Raw genomic sequence first — 14999 nt, 5'->3', positions numbered from 1 at the left:
TTTTTATTTATTTAAAGATAGGGTGATTATATATACACAGAGTGGCCCCAAAGTCAGGACACACAGTATTATTATATCATATGTAATGCATCACACAGTAGGGTTTATATTCTTGGTTCTTTCGGTAAAGTCACGTAGAAGGGAAACAATAAAATAATAAAAATATAAAGCAATCATCATCAGGTGTGACGATGATTGCTTGTGTTGCAGTTGAAACGTCGTGAGAATTTTATTGTTTTATATTTGTATTATTGTATTGTTTCCCTTCTACGTGACTTTACCGAAAGAACCAAGAATATGAATCCCTGCAGTCACGGTAGGGTTTGTTTAATTTATTCTAACAAATGTTCGAAGTTATTTGCATAAGCGCTAATGCACGCATAAATAATATTTTGAAATTAACGTAGAACTTTACTTATCGATCACAGCTGTCTTTTTAAAACACGTAAAAAAAACTAATATCACGCGTTCGTATTTAGTTACATTTCTTTCAATTGTTAAATATCATTGAAAAAAATAGGAAGAAGGCGAAAACAGATATGAATCACGATGATGCTAAAAAAAAATTACTTAAAGCATAAACGATTAAATTTTTTTTAATAACGCAAGTCTTAACACAAATTAAAGACCCCCTATGCGTCCTGACTTTAGGGCCACCCTGTTGACTGTGTTGGTGTTGCCGCTCGTTACTGGCCAGTGTGCTAACGAGACTCACCAGCTTCGTCATCGGCATCGGTCAAGTTCAATCCACTGCTGGATGAAGCCCTTGCCTATGCAGCCGCAAATCCTGCAAACGATGACAAACCACCCCTCGTAAGCACACGAGCCCATTTCATTGCTCCATCTCATCGGGAGGAGGGGGGGGGCTATAGAGAACAAAGATAAAGATCCCCCGTATAGCCTTTTAACAGACTGAGGGCAAGTGCCTGTTAGCGAGTTGCAGCACCTATGAAGGCCGGCAGGGCATACGAGGGGGTGGATGTAGCCAGCACCACGCCAGGCCGCCTTTGTCTCCCCTAGTGCTCCTTGGAGGCTGAGTCGACCTCGGGGAGATACGGGATCTGTTGAGATAATCGTCACCGGTGTTGTCCAGCGAGCGGGACATCGAACTCGGGTCACCGGGATTCTCAGCGCAGCGCGCTAACCACTGCGCCACCGCTCCCCACACTGTACTGTATGCATACAGTGCATGTGATATTAACACGTACACATGCTAAATGCATGTGCGCCATAACTTGCGCGTGTGGAGATATCCATACAATTGTGTTTATATTTATTGGGTTATAGAGGAGTATCGTATAGTGGGTGGGAGCGGTGGTGCAGTTTGTAGGGGGTTCTATGCCCTTTGAGCAACCCGCATGACCAGAGTGGTGAAGTATGGCGCGTTGACGAGGTGCAGGCATTCATCCGGCAGCGAATTTCAAAAGAGCGGTAACAGTAAAATGAATCGTAGTCATAGTACTCTTTTTTTTCTTTCGGTAAAAGTCACGTGGATAGAAAAATAATAACAAGAATAATAATAGTAATAATAGTATCAACGCAGCGCGCAGCCTCGTGTCTATCAAACTACGCGATTACCACCTTACATAGACTAATAATATTATTCGAATCTTATCAACAAAGGCAAAGATCCTCCCCCCCCCAGTATAGCCTCGGCGTAATGTCGGGGCAAGTGCTGTTAGCGAGCAAGCACCTATGAAGACCGTCACACCGTCGACAAAAGACACACACCTTTACCTGCTGTGCATCGTAACGTGAACGCGTTTGTAAGCGAGACGCAAGTTAGGGCTTCGGTGCTCATAATCTGGTTCACAGACCTGCCGAGCCCGGTGGTGGAAATTCCACATTCCTATGGCGGCTGGGTGGGCTGAGTCAATCCGTCATAAGACACCAGCTGTTTGCCTACCCACTGATGCTCGTTTTATATTTATTGATGCAAGGTATATATATAAATTTGGACATCGAAGGTAATATTATGCCCGCACATAAATACATTATAAAGCACATGCAAAATATGAGCACAAAGGCAAAGATCCCTGTGTAGTCTTGAACAGACTCTTGGGGCAAGTGCTGTAAGCGAGCATAAACATGCAAGTTTGCGTACGATTGAAAATAAAGGATAAATATACACACACACACGTGCACACATATATGCATCAATATATATTGATTCGACATGCGTTTTACAATTGGAGTACACGTACGCGTTTACATACATACACATAGAAAAAATATATATACACCGACACATACGACATGCCTGATACATAGCAAGCACATACGATAAATAACACTAAATATGTACAATGTTACTTAGGTTAAAAAGTATCATTGTTACATACACTTCTAAACCATGTACATTCATCTGTGACAATGACTCCCCCCCCCCCCCGTCTAGCCTGAACAGACTGTTAGCGAGTAGCAGCACCAATGAAGGCCGGCATGGCACACGAGGGGGGGGGGGCGGGGGGTGGTGTGGCTAGCAGCCACGCCCGGCCGCCTTTGTCTCCCCAGTGGCGATGTTTACGCACCGCACCAGGCACTCATTTGAGGCCGAGCCGACCTATGGGATGCCCAGAACCGGTTCAGATAACCGGTTCAAATAATGAGCAAGAAATCGGACTCGAATCACCGGCTTCGTAACGTAGCGAGCTAACCACTACACTACCGCTAACGGAGGGGGGTAGTGGGGTGGGGGGGGTGGCCAGCATCACGCCCGGCCGCCTTTGTATCTCCATATTCACTGCACTCGCCACACACCGAGCGACAGGGACGTTTGCCACTCGAGGGGTCCCAACGCCAGGCAGATTCGCCTCGTCTCATCGGCAGCGCGTCCCAAGGTCAACGTCGATCCGATTTGTAACGAGGCTAGCGGGCGGGCGGTTGATCGACACACACAAACACACAAAACAACAAACACACAAAACAACAAACACACAAAACAACAAACACACAAAACAACAAACCCACAAAACAACAAAAACAGCGGCCAGGGCTACCGCATCTTGAACACGACGGCAGCTTCAGGCGCAGAGGCGCTCATCCGCGAGCCGGCAAGCCGCTTTCGAAAGTGCCAGGGAGCGAGAGAGAGCGCGAGAGCGAGGGAGTGTCGCCGTGACGAGTGGGGGACGGTGGTGGTTGGAATATTTCGGGAGCTCTGCCCCGGACAGCTCCCGATGAAATTGATCCACGTGTCGCTGGCTCGCGCGCGGCGTACGACGGCGCGGACGGGCAATGCACATCGGAGTAGAATCTATAACTTTAGAACAAAATCGTGTTTGGTGGCGGTGGTGTTCTCTAACAGCACTCGCCCAAGGAATCTGCTCGGGCTACACGGATGATCTTTGCCTTTGGTGGTGGTGATTCTGCTGCGGCGTTGGCAGTGGTGCACACACACACTAGGCGACGTTTCGGGCAACGGCCCTGCTTCACAGCGCGCATATTTGAAGAAACAAAACGTGTCGCGTTGTTCCGTATAGCGTAAGCGAGTGTCTTGCGCGATGTTACGAGCGGTGTAGGCTGTCGCAGCAAGGGGTTATGTTTTAGCGATACGAGTTGGTTTATCTTAGGGTTGTCGTTAATTGGCTCCGCTAATTGAGCAGTGTGTGTTTGTGGTTGTTGGTGTTTGTTGGTTGTAAGCATTCCTCCTCGGTTGCTCTGCACTGTTATTGTGAACGTCATTGTCAATGTGAGGTTCGTGAGCGATGTGCGCACGCGCGCGTGTGTGTCTGGGTCTGTGTGGCTCTGTGTGTGTGAGCGCGCGTGTGTGTGGGTCTGTGTGTGTGTGGGTGCTTGTGTGAGCGCGTGTGTGTGGGTCTGTTTGTGTGAGCGCGTGTGTGTGTGGGTCTGTGCGTGTGTGAGCGTGCGTGTGTGGGTCTGTGTGTGTGTGTGGGGAGCGATAGTGTAGCGGTTAGCGCGCTGCGCTATGAACCTGGCGACCAGGGTTCGATTCCCGCTCACGGCCAACACCGGTGACGATTATCTGAACCGGTTCTGGTCGACTCAGCCTCAAATGAGTACCTGGTGCGGTGTGTCAAAACATCGCCACTGGGGAGACAAAGGTGGCCGGGCGTGGTGCTGGACACCCACCTCCTCGCGTGCCGTTTGTGCCTTCATAGGTGCTCGCTAACAGCACTTGCCCCAAGTCTGTTATTTTTTGTCTTTGTGTGAGTCTGCGTGTGTGGAACGTGTGGGTGTGGTACGTGCGTGTGTGTAGCGCTGCGCTACGACTTGTATTCCCCCTCCCAGTCACCAACGTTCGTGACGAATATCCGATCCAGTCCTGGGCTTCCTATAGAGTCGACTCAGCCCTAAATGAGTATCTGGTGCAGTGCGTAAACTTCGCCACTGGGGAGACAAAGGCGAACGGGCGTGGTGCTGCCCATCCATCGTGTATCACTTGCCCTAGTAGTATTTTAAAGGCGATACGGTGTATCATTGCCTTTGTTTGCGTCTGTACATGTTCGTATGTGCCTGTGCGTGTGTGGGATATTTGTGAACGTGTGTGTACACACGCGTGCGTGTGTGGGGAGCGGTGGTGTAGCGCTTAGCGCGCTGCGATTCCCGCTTAAGGCCAACACCGGTAACGATTATCTGAACCGGTCATGGGCCTCCCCTAGGTCGACTCAGCCTCAAATGAGTACCTGGTGCGGTGTGTAAAAACATCGCCACTGGGGAGACAAAGGCGGCCGGGCGTGGTGCTGTTAAGGCTATACGGGAGATTTGTGTGTGTATACGTGTGTGTGCATGTTTATGGATGTCTTTGCGTGTGTCTGTGTATGGTCGTATGTGTGTACGCGTGTGGTGTAGTGGTTAGCGATACGAACCCGAGCTCACAGCCATGACCGGTGACGAATATCTTGAACCGCATCTGGGCCTCCCCTACGTAGACTCGGTGTGTACACGTCAACACTGGGGAGACAAAGGCGGCCGGGCGCGGTGCTGGCCATCCTACCCCCTCGTGTACCGTGCCGGCCTTCAGAGGTGCTGCCCGCTAACAGCAGCACTTGCTTCAACACTGTTAAAAGGCTATACGGGAAATCTTTGTCTTTGTGTGTACGTGTGTCAGTTCTCGCTCTCATTGGAACCAAATTCCGTCTCCTGCAAGGAGGCGCCCCTCTCTCAGAGTCCGCTTTGATCTCACGACTCAATCCAGAATACGCGCGGCGACTCCTCCTTCGCCACTCACCCTCGGAACCAGAGTTCTATTCCCGGTCACGGTCTCTCTTGGTTTCGTTGGGGAGGCAAAGGTGGCCTAACAGCACTTGCCCCAACAGTCTATAAACTTATACATGGGTAGTAGCAATAATAATAACGCATGTGTGTGTATATTTTGCATCCTATCAATGTTCGCAGACGGCTTGTAACAATGAAAATAATAACAATGAACGGTACATATTCTTGGTTCTTTCGGTAAAGGCACGTAGAAGGGAAACAATAAAATAAGAAAAATATCAAACAATACAATTCTCACGACGTTTCGACTGGTGTGGTTTTCACACCTGATGATGAATGCTTGTGTTGCAGTCGAAACGTCGTGAGAATTTTATTGTTTTATATTTTTATTATTTTATTGTTTCCGTTCTACGTGACTTTACCGAAAGAACCAAGAATATGAATCCCTGCAGTCACGAAAGCTTTAAATCAAAAATGAATGGGACGTTTAAATAGAATTGTCACAAACAATGCATTCTATAATCAAGTTTTTTTTGGTGCGGTTAGACTGCGTACATACGTGTCGTTAAACCCGCCACAACCCGACACACAGCCAATTAGTAAGGTTTGTCACGTAAAAAAAGAAACGTATCAATTAGGGACTACTACTTCAGCACACCGGCGTGTTGCAGAGTAAACCTACAACATTTACGAGTACGACGTTTCCCTGGTGATTACAAACAGCTCCATCAGCCGAGTAGCCAGACTCACATTATAGTTCATACTAACTCATTATTCATACTAACTCATAATTACCGTGCTGTATTGCTCCAATATAAACACAAAGATCCCCCGTGTAGCCTCAAAAGACTGTTGGTGCAAGTGCGGTTAGCGAGTAGAACCTATGAAGGCCGCAACGGCACACGAGGGGGTGGGTGGCCAGCACCACGCCCGGCCGCCTTTGTCTCCCCAGTGTCGATGTTTACTACACACCGCACCAGGTTACTCATTTGAGGCCGAGTCGATTTAGGGGAGGCCCAGAACCGTTATCAGATAATCGTCATCTGGTGTTGGCCGTGAACGGGACTCGAACTCGGTTCACCGGGTGAGGAGCGGAGCGCGCTCACCGCTTCACGACCGCGTTACCAATTTAAAAGCCTCAAATGCAAATTCTATTATAGGTCGTTCCGCGCTGCACGCGCCCGATGATTGTTAAGCACGTGACGCGTGCACCCGCGCGCACGTGCATTAATTACTCAGCCCGTCACGTGGGACGTGTTTAACAATCATCGGGCGCGTGCAGCAGCGCTGGAGCGAGTTCATTTCTATCCGAACCGGGGGGGGGGGGGGGGGGGAGTAAATTGGTAAACGCGGAAAGACGGAGCGTGGTGGTTGTGGCTCCGCTCGGACTGGAGTTTACGAACCCTCGCTACTCTTAGTGATTGTGCCGTAGTCATAGCAGCGGCTCGGATTGGTGGGACTCCAGTTTACTTCTTGTAATATTGTAGTATAGTTTTTCTGTTATAGTATATAATTATGCATTTGCTGACTATTTGAATATTTTTTTATATTATTACAATATATAGGATATATCGAGAATGTATCATGTGATATATTATAATATTACCGTATAGTTGATTCTTTTATCATATATAATTATGAAATTGCTGACTTTTATATAATTTTTTAAAATTGTAAGATCACCCGGTGCCATTATGAATTTTAATAATTTACTATATTATTACAATATGTAGAAAAATATCGATATTATAAAATATAAATATAGTTGATACTATTATATTTATAGAATTGCGTACTATTATAATAATGTATTATATTATCACACTCTATTATTTATTTTTAATTAAAATTGCTTGCTGCTGATCCTCCTCATCACTGTGATGGACAACGCAACCCGTCAACAGCACCGCGTGATCTTACAATTAAAAAAAATATATAATTAACATGCGACGTTTCGGGCAATGGGCCTTCTACATGACACACAGGTTGGTCTGAATCACGAAAGTGCCGTTCATCGTCTGCCGTAAACACACATCACACACACTCGCGCGATTCACTTTTTGTTTTTCCAAATAGATGAGGAATCTTCAGGATCTTAGTGCATCACCGATCAGCAGTCACACGCCCCAAGATGTATTCATGCGATCGCGTTAGTTAGAAAGGCATCATGACGTGTTAATAATAATTTAACGCTATTTGTATTTTGGCCACCGTTTTTTCATTAACTACGTTAAAGATGTTGTTGTTATTATTAGTACTATTATTAACCTGTGGATGTATATATGGCTAGTGACGTTGCATCATGATTTAAATATCTACAAATAATTATCCGTGTGAATTGAAAACCAATCTCGCTTTCCTGTTTCGATCGGAAGTTGTCTGCGACTCTCCGCCTCGTGATTAATTGTCGATAACGATGGAATTAGAACACTGTGCTGATGCCTTAAAAACAATTTACAAACATGCACAATAGGCGACGTTTCGGGTAAAGGCCCTTGATCATAGCACGTAGAGAGGAGAGGCCATAGAGGTAGAAATGTAGGGGTTAGGATCATCTATCTGGCCTCTCTATGAAGAAGGGTCATTGCTCGAAACGTCGCCTGTTATATACATTTATTGTTTAGAGGTGGAAATGTAGGGGTTAGGATCATCTATCTGGCCTCTCTATGAAGAAGGGTCATTGCTCGAAACGTCGCCTGTTATATACATGTATTGGTTTAATGCCACATTATTATTTACCAATGTGTTCAGTCGTATGTTGCTGTGGTTGTTATTGTTGTTGTTGACTATGCCTGTGCACCAATACCAACGCACCGACAACAACAACAACAACAAATAACCCGTTATAATGTTGATGATGACGTTACACCTCTCCTCCTCTCTCAATCCACCGCTGCACTGAAGGCCCTCTCGACCGTCAACCCCTTCGCCTGCGCCTTGCGGTCAAGCTCAGCCTCCTCCCCCCCCCCCCCCGCTCTCTATCGGCTGTATGGTCACACTCAACGGGAGACCAAAGAATTAACGCAGATACGGGTTTATCGACGAGTTTTCTTTTAATATTCGCGTACACACACACACAGAGAGAGAGACGACACTCGACTGTCGGCTCTTTATAAGCCCCGTCTCGAACGTCGTCGACAACGCCATTCTGCTCCTCGCTCAGCCGGTCTGCCTGTAAATGGTTCCATCAGACGCGGTCCTTCACCCACTGCTGTTATATGGGTCAAGGCAGCCGATATCCCATACGCGTTGCGTTATATTAGTGCCTGATATAATATGCGTTAAAAGGTATGTTAAAATTAATATTAAAACTAAAACATACAAAGTGCAATATTCATGCGACAAAGACAAATATCCCCCGTATAGCCTTTAGCAGACTTTTGTGGCAAGTGCTGTTAGCGAGCACCTATGAAGGCCGGCACGGCACATAAATGAGTGGGTGGCCAGCACCACGCCCGGCCGCCTTTGTCTCCACGTCGCACCAGGTACTCATTTGAGGCTGAGTCGACCTAGGGGAGGCCCAGGACCTGTTCAGATAATCATCACCGGTGCTGGCCGTGAGTGAGAATCAGAACTCGTGTCTCCTTGTTCGTAGCGCAGCGTGCTAACCACTACACCACCGCTCCCCAGGTATACACGAAGGCAAAGATACACGCACAGTGATATACACACGCGTTCAGATGGACTCGCTCACTGACATACGCACACACGGCTGTACGTACATACATACATCGATATTTACAAAGATCCCCCATTTAGCCTTAACAGACTGTAGGGGCAAGTGCTGTTAGCGAGCACCTATGAAGGCCGGCACGGCACACGAGGGGGTGGGTGGCCAGCACCACGCCCGGTCGCCTTTGTCTCCCTAGTGACGATGTTCACACACCGCACCAGGTACTCATTTGAGGCTGAGTCGACCTATGGGAGGCCCGGGACCGGTTCAGATAATCGTCACTGGTGGTGTTGGTCCTGAGCGGGAATCGAACCCGGGTCGCCAGGTTCGTAGCGCTAACCGCCACACACATATATACGTGCACACAGAGGCATATAGACACGCACAGACACGTACACGCGCATAACAATACAAAGATCCCCCGTATAGCCTACCGAGGCTGTTGTGGCAAGCACACAGGAGCACACAACACACGTAGAGACAACAACAACACCAACCAGAAGCGCTGTTCGTCGCGAAGTGGCGGTGACGTCACCACGGTACTTGTGCCACGCTCGGCGCATCTTGAGGCCACGTGACGTGTCGAAGGCTCGCTGCTGGCAGAAGTCACGGGATGGCCCCATGTGCCATGAGTTGACCGACTGAGATGACCGGCAGATGCACCAATTGTGCTCCACACTTTGGCAACTCGCTGCGTTTTAGCCGCCCGGCGCTCCGCTCGTTGTTTTGAGCGTCGCTCCTCTGCCGTCCGCTGTTGTTGGAGGACGACTGCCTCCAACCGCCCAGTAGCAAGAAGCGTCCTTCACGAGCCTCCTCCTCCACAGAGGCCGATCTTGGCACCGCTGGTACCGCTCATCGGCAGGTCCACTCAGCACCACATCCTCACCTATCGCATCAGCTCCATCTCTCCTCCAAAACAGAATAAAGTATGTCCGGATTATAATGCAATCTCACGTGTAGTACACCAGCGCCGCGATATTAGAACGCGGTGTCGACTATGTAACGGTGTAAAATAAAATACGTTCTTAATTGTATAATTAGTAGTAGAGAATCCGTTGCTACGCGACGGAAAATAATAAGGCGGCTGTCATTGAATTGATGCTCCTCTCACCGCCCTTGTGCTGTGTACTCGAAGCACTAAAATCAGTTTATTTTTTTACGTAATAATCAAACGCCAAGATATGATGTATTGTGAGATTGTTTCATATTTCTCAAGGATTTAAGGAATATTCTGGGGAAACAATGACATTCATAATGGGATCACTGAAAAGTTGGAACGATTTTTTTTTCTGTATTCGTTCCTCCAATCTCTTCACGGTGACAATCTATCGTTGTTATTATTATTCTACGCCTTGCGAACGTCGTCGGCCATTTGAACTCAACGCAATGTTCATTCGTTACACGGCAAAAAAAATCCGGTGTAGCCAGTTACCCAGCTAGCTACGGTGGCAACGGGCCAGAGCAGCCGCCAATGACGAAAGAGCTATCGTTTGGGTGGTAGGGAGGAGGCCAGCCAGCAGCCAGCCAGCAGCCAGCCAGTCAACTCGAGGGCATAGATGATTATGTTTTTTAATAGTGGTAAGATTTACCGTGCATGTCTAGAATTATAGTGTACACGCGTGCAGTGCATAGACAGGGGCTTGCGATGATGTGATGTTTGATGATGATGATACTCACCATACACAAATTATTCTCTTGGAGACGAATTCCTTTATAACTAATTTTTTTTTAACATAGACTTACACGGAGACCCAAAGACTCATCACACAGAGACCCATAGATTCATCACACAGAGACCCATAGACTCATCACACAGAGACCCATAGACTCACCACATAGAGACCCATAGACTCACCACACAGAGACCCATAGACTGATCGCACAGAAACCCATAGACTCATCACACAGAGACCCATATACACACCACACAGAAACCTATAGACTCACCACACAGAAACCTACAGACTCATCACACAGATGCCCATAGACTCACTACACAGAGGCCCATAGACTCACCACACAGAGGCCCATCGTTTTGTTCCTTCCCCCACACCCCCGATGAGCACGGTGGGCTACGTACGGTGTGAAAGAAGTCCAATAGGCATACAAATTATGTTGCTTTGTGTACACAAGACGGTTAACCGCGTGCGAATTTTCATGCTTTATGCTGCTATTTGCAAACGCTACACCAAATTTAATACCGTAGCGGCGAGGAGCGGTGGCGCAATGGTTTGCGCATTGCGCAATATATATATACACGCAAGTCTCGTAACGTCGGGCACGCGTAACACATACAAAGACAAAGACCCCGACCATGTGTATAGCCTTTGCAGACTGTTGGGGCAAGGGCTGTTTAGCGAGCACGCGAAGACACGTGACATGCACACAGTTACACACGCCCAAAACATACGTAAATATACGTACAGGCAAGCTGTTAAAACGCACCCACACACGTATAATACATACACACACCAACACACATATACATACACACACCACACGGATATATATATACACATACATACACACATAGATATGTATATATATAATACACACGTAGATATATACTCACGCACACACACATAGATATATGTACACACACATAAATAACATTATGTTTGTATGCGTCTGATACACATACGCACATTATATGCATACATATATATGCACAGACAATACAAAAACAAAGTTCCCCAGTATAGCCTAATATACAACTGTGTGGCCTTATATAACAGGCGACGTTTCGGGCAATGGCCCTTCTTCATAGTACTTGTGCGCCACTGCCAACGCAGCATAGCCACAACATAAATAATATATTGTATGCTAATTTACTCTGAATTAAAAAAAAATGACATCTAAATAAATAAGCAGACTGTTTGCCTTCTAAAGTCTGTTTTATGTTTGATAAAAAATATATATGTAAATTTAATTAATGATTTCTCACACATCCCATCAGCCGCAGGGCATAGTTTTTGGGAGAGTGTCATTTCAAATTGCATCGATTCAAGACGAGCAAAATAAAGCCACTCCGGACCGGTTAACAACGATACAATTGTATCATCGGCAGAGCCAGGCTTTGCTTGAAGCAATGCTGATTGACTGCCAGTTGCTGATCGTCAAGAACCCCATCTTGACGCTTATGGGGGTCCGAGTTGGACTCAACATTCAGTATCGACGCAGTTAAAGTTCAGGGGAACAACCATCGATTGATATGCAGAGGACACAACGCCGATATCACAGGAATACACGCGAAACACAAAGGTCCCCCGTATAGCCTTAAACAGACTGTTGGGGCAAGTGCTGTTAGCGAGCACCTATGAAGGCCGGAACGGCACACGCAAGAGGGTGGAGTGGTCAGTACCACGCCCGACCGCCTTTGTCTCCCCAGTGGCGATATTTACACACCACACCAGGTACTCATTTGAGGCTCACGCAACCTAGGGACAGTCTAGGGCAGGTTCAGATAATCCACATCTCCACAAAGACAAAAGATCTGCCGTATAGCCTTGACATATTTTGGGACGAGTGCTGTTAGCCAACACCTTTGAATACAAAGACAAAGATCTCCCGAATAGCCTTGAAAGACTGTTGGGGCAAGTGGAAGGCCGGAACGGCACACAAGAGGGGGTGGGTGGCCAGCATCACGCCCGACCGCCTTTGTCTCCCCTAGTGGCAACGTTTACCTTACCAGGTATTAATTTAAGTCTGAGTCGACATAGGATGGGCCAAGATTCGGTTTAGATATTCTTCATCGATGTTGGCCGTGAGCAGGAATCAAAATCGGGGATACATGCACGCATATATACAAAGATAAAGGTCCCCGTATAGCCTAATGAACAAACTATTGGTGCAAGTGCTGTAATAATACATATATAGATATATACACACACAAAAACGATACGATTCAATAGTTGAACATGTGCGTTTCACTTATTTCGCGTTCAACTTCTGTTCAGAAGAAGAGCCACTCCCTGTTTGGCAGTTTCCTGCCTGCAAATTTGTACGTTGAACCTCTTTCGCACCGTACGTAGCCAACATTGCTAACCGGAGGTGTGAATTGCGATACAGAGAAGTCAAACAAAAAATCAAAATGTAAATAAAATTGTAAAAAAAAACACAACTGGGGGGTGGTGGGTGGGGGGGGGTTATTGAAGGCGGTCCGGGATATTAAAAAAAAAGATTAGATGAAGAGGGGAACTCGGGAAGAGGATAGAGAAGTTTATTTTTGTTAAATACATTTTTTAAAAAACAAAATTTTCTTCACTGAACATGGAGCGTAAAGCAGCTACCACGTGAACGCGCGTGCCGAAGGGAGTTTCCTTTTTGTCTTCTTTCAATCGGCGAGCATCACGGCACGGCACGATCTGCGCGGATCAGAGATATGCACGGCCCGTTCTCCTATTCACGCAGGCTGGACAAAGCCCGAGGCGCGTGGGGGGGTTGGGGGGGAGTGTAGCTTTCTAAAAGCATCCAGCAGCATCCCGGTGCCTCGTGTGATGAAGACGCTATACGCCGAGGCAGCGGCACAATCGGCTTATTCGTGCTCGCGCGACGCAGTTCCGTTCGCTCGATCGCAATCAACACGCACCCATGGCGTTGTACCCAATGGGCGTCATCACGAGAACAAGGCCCCCCACCCCTCCCCCCGTACGTAGAGCGGCAGAGGCGATGGAACACAAGGGCGATGTGATGGAGAGTGCGCAAAGGAGCGTTGCGTTCGTTGGAGGACGAGAGAGAGAGAGAGCACGCGGATAAGGGGGGGATGTGTATTAGAGAGATATCGAGAGAGATATCGAGAGTTCGGGGGGGAGGGGGGGGAAAGTGAGCGAGTGAAGCGAGTGGCCTTGGTGGTCAGGCCGCGCGCCGTGAGGGCGAGGCCGGTGAAGGAACGGCAGCCGAAGGCCGGGAAGGCGCCCGGCCACCACCGCGACAGAGACGGAACCGCGGGGATCGTTAATGGGTGCGCGTGCGGAACCGCGAGGTGGTCGTGATGGGGCGGGGGGGAGTTGGGGAGTTTTTGGGCGCATCGAGGAAAGATAACGCGTGGAGAGGGAATCGTGATGATAGTGAATCTGTAGTTACACCGGAGGAATCCGATGAGCGAAAACGTCATTTTTCACAGATGTCCAGTAGGGACGGGCAAGGAGAGGAGAAGGAGGCATTCGGCCAGCAGTGGATAGACCACGACCGCTGCTGCCGGGTGCAATCTCACGCGTCCACACTCAATTATGGAGCGGTGGCGCAGTGGTTAGCGCACTGCGTTGCGAACCATGCAAACTGAGTTCGATTCAACGACCCCCCCCCCCTCTCCACCCCCCCTCTCCTCCCCCTCTCCTCCACCCCCCTCTCCTCCACCCCCCTCTCCCCCAGTCCCCCTCCCCTCCACCCCCCCTCCCCTCCACACACCTCACCAACCCAGTGACCAGAGTGGTGAAGTATGGTCAAGCAACCCCCTTCGCCCAGCAGGAGATTGAGACAGGGCTGTTAACGATTCTACATAATAATTAACTTCTATATAAAAGCTGGTATTTATATTTTGCGCAAAATAACAATTGCATTTTAATATTATATATATAAGTACGTTGTGTAAAATAAAATATTGCGTGTAATAAAACAAAAAATTGCGCGAAAGACACGCGCCTTGCATTTGCATTGAGCGACGTGGATCGTAAAATAATTAGCAACCATTCGTAATATAATTCGAAATATAATTCGTAACATCATTCGTTATATAATTCGCAACATAATTCGTAATATGATTAGTAACAATTCGTAATATAATTCGTAACATAATTCGTAATATAGTTCGTAATGCAATTCTAAACATAATTCGTAACATCGTTCGTTACATAATTCGTAATACAAGAAGTAACATTCGTAATATAATTCGTAATATAACTAGTAACATAATTAGTAACATAATTCGTAATATAATTCGGAACATAATTCGGAACATAATTCGTAATATAATTCGTAACACCATTCGCAATATAATTTGTAAGATAATTTGTTACATAATTCGTAACAAAATTCGTCATATAATTAGTAAGATAATTTGTTACATAATTCGTTACGTAATTCAATAATGTCCACTGCAACGCGCGCTTTTCAGATGCGCTTCTGTGGCCGTCTGGAACGCTCTTCCTTCCGA

General features: G+C 47.3%; 1 protein-coding gene and 1 long non-coding RNA gene across 13 annotated transcripts in view; one reads left to right on the top strand and one right to left on the bottom strand.

Moving 5' to 3' along the window:
• Positions 1-10316, bottom strand: part of LOC116953618 (uncharacterized) — a 167904-nt gene extending 157588 nt beyond the window's left edge. For 2 of the 12 annotated variants that reach the window (XR_012947308.1, XM_076075138.1), the window contains exons 1-2: positions 1818-1949; positions 716-787 (exon numbers count right to left, since the gene is read on the bottom strand). The gene's annotated coding sequence lies outside the window, so the exon portion shown is untranslated. Of the gene's footprint in view, positions 1-715; positions 1404-1817; positions 1950-2760; positions 3084-4826; positions 6500-9345 lie in introns of those variants that run through there. The other 10 variants (XR_012947307.1, XM_076075137.1, XM_076075134.1 and 7 more) reach the window with 8 other exon arrangements.
• The window catches only part of LOC142931308 (uncharacterized), a 37894-nt gene that overhangs the window by 2899 nt on the left and 19996 nt on the right, over positions 1-14999 (top strand). The gene's annotated exons all lie outside the window — the stretch shown is intronic.

This window comes from Petromyzon marinus, chromosome 52 (genome assembly GCF_048934315.1).
Source record: "Petromyzon marinus isolate PM22_M1 ecotype Great Lakes invasive population chromosome 52, UKy_Petmar_22M1.pri1.0, whole genome shotgun sequence".
NCBI lineage: Eukaryota > Metazoa > Chordata > Hyperoartia > Petromyzontiformes > Petromyzontidae > Petromyzon > Petromyzon marinus.
The sequence above is the reverse complement of the archived record's forward strand: the minus strand, read 5'-3'. Positions and strand labels throughout refer to the sequence as shown.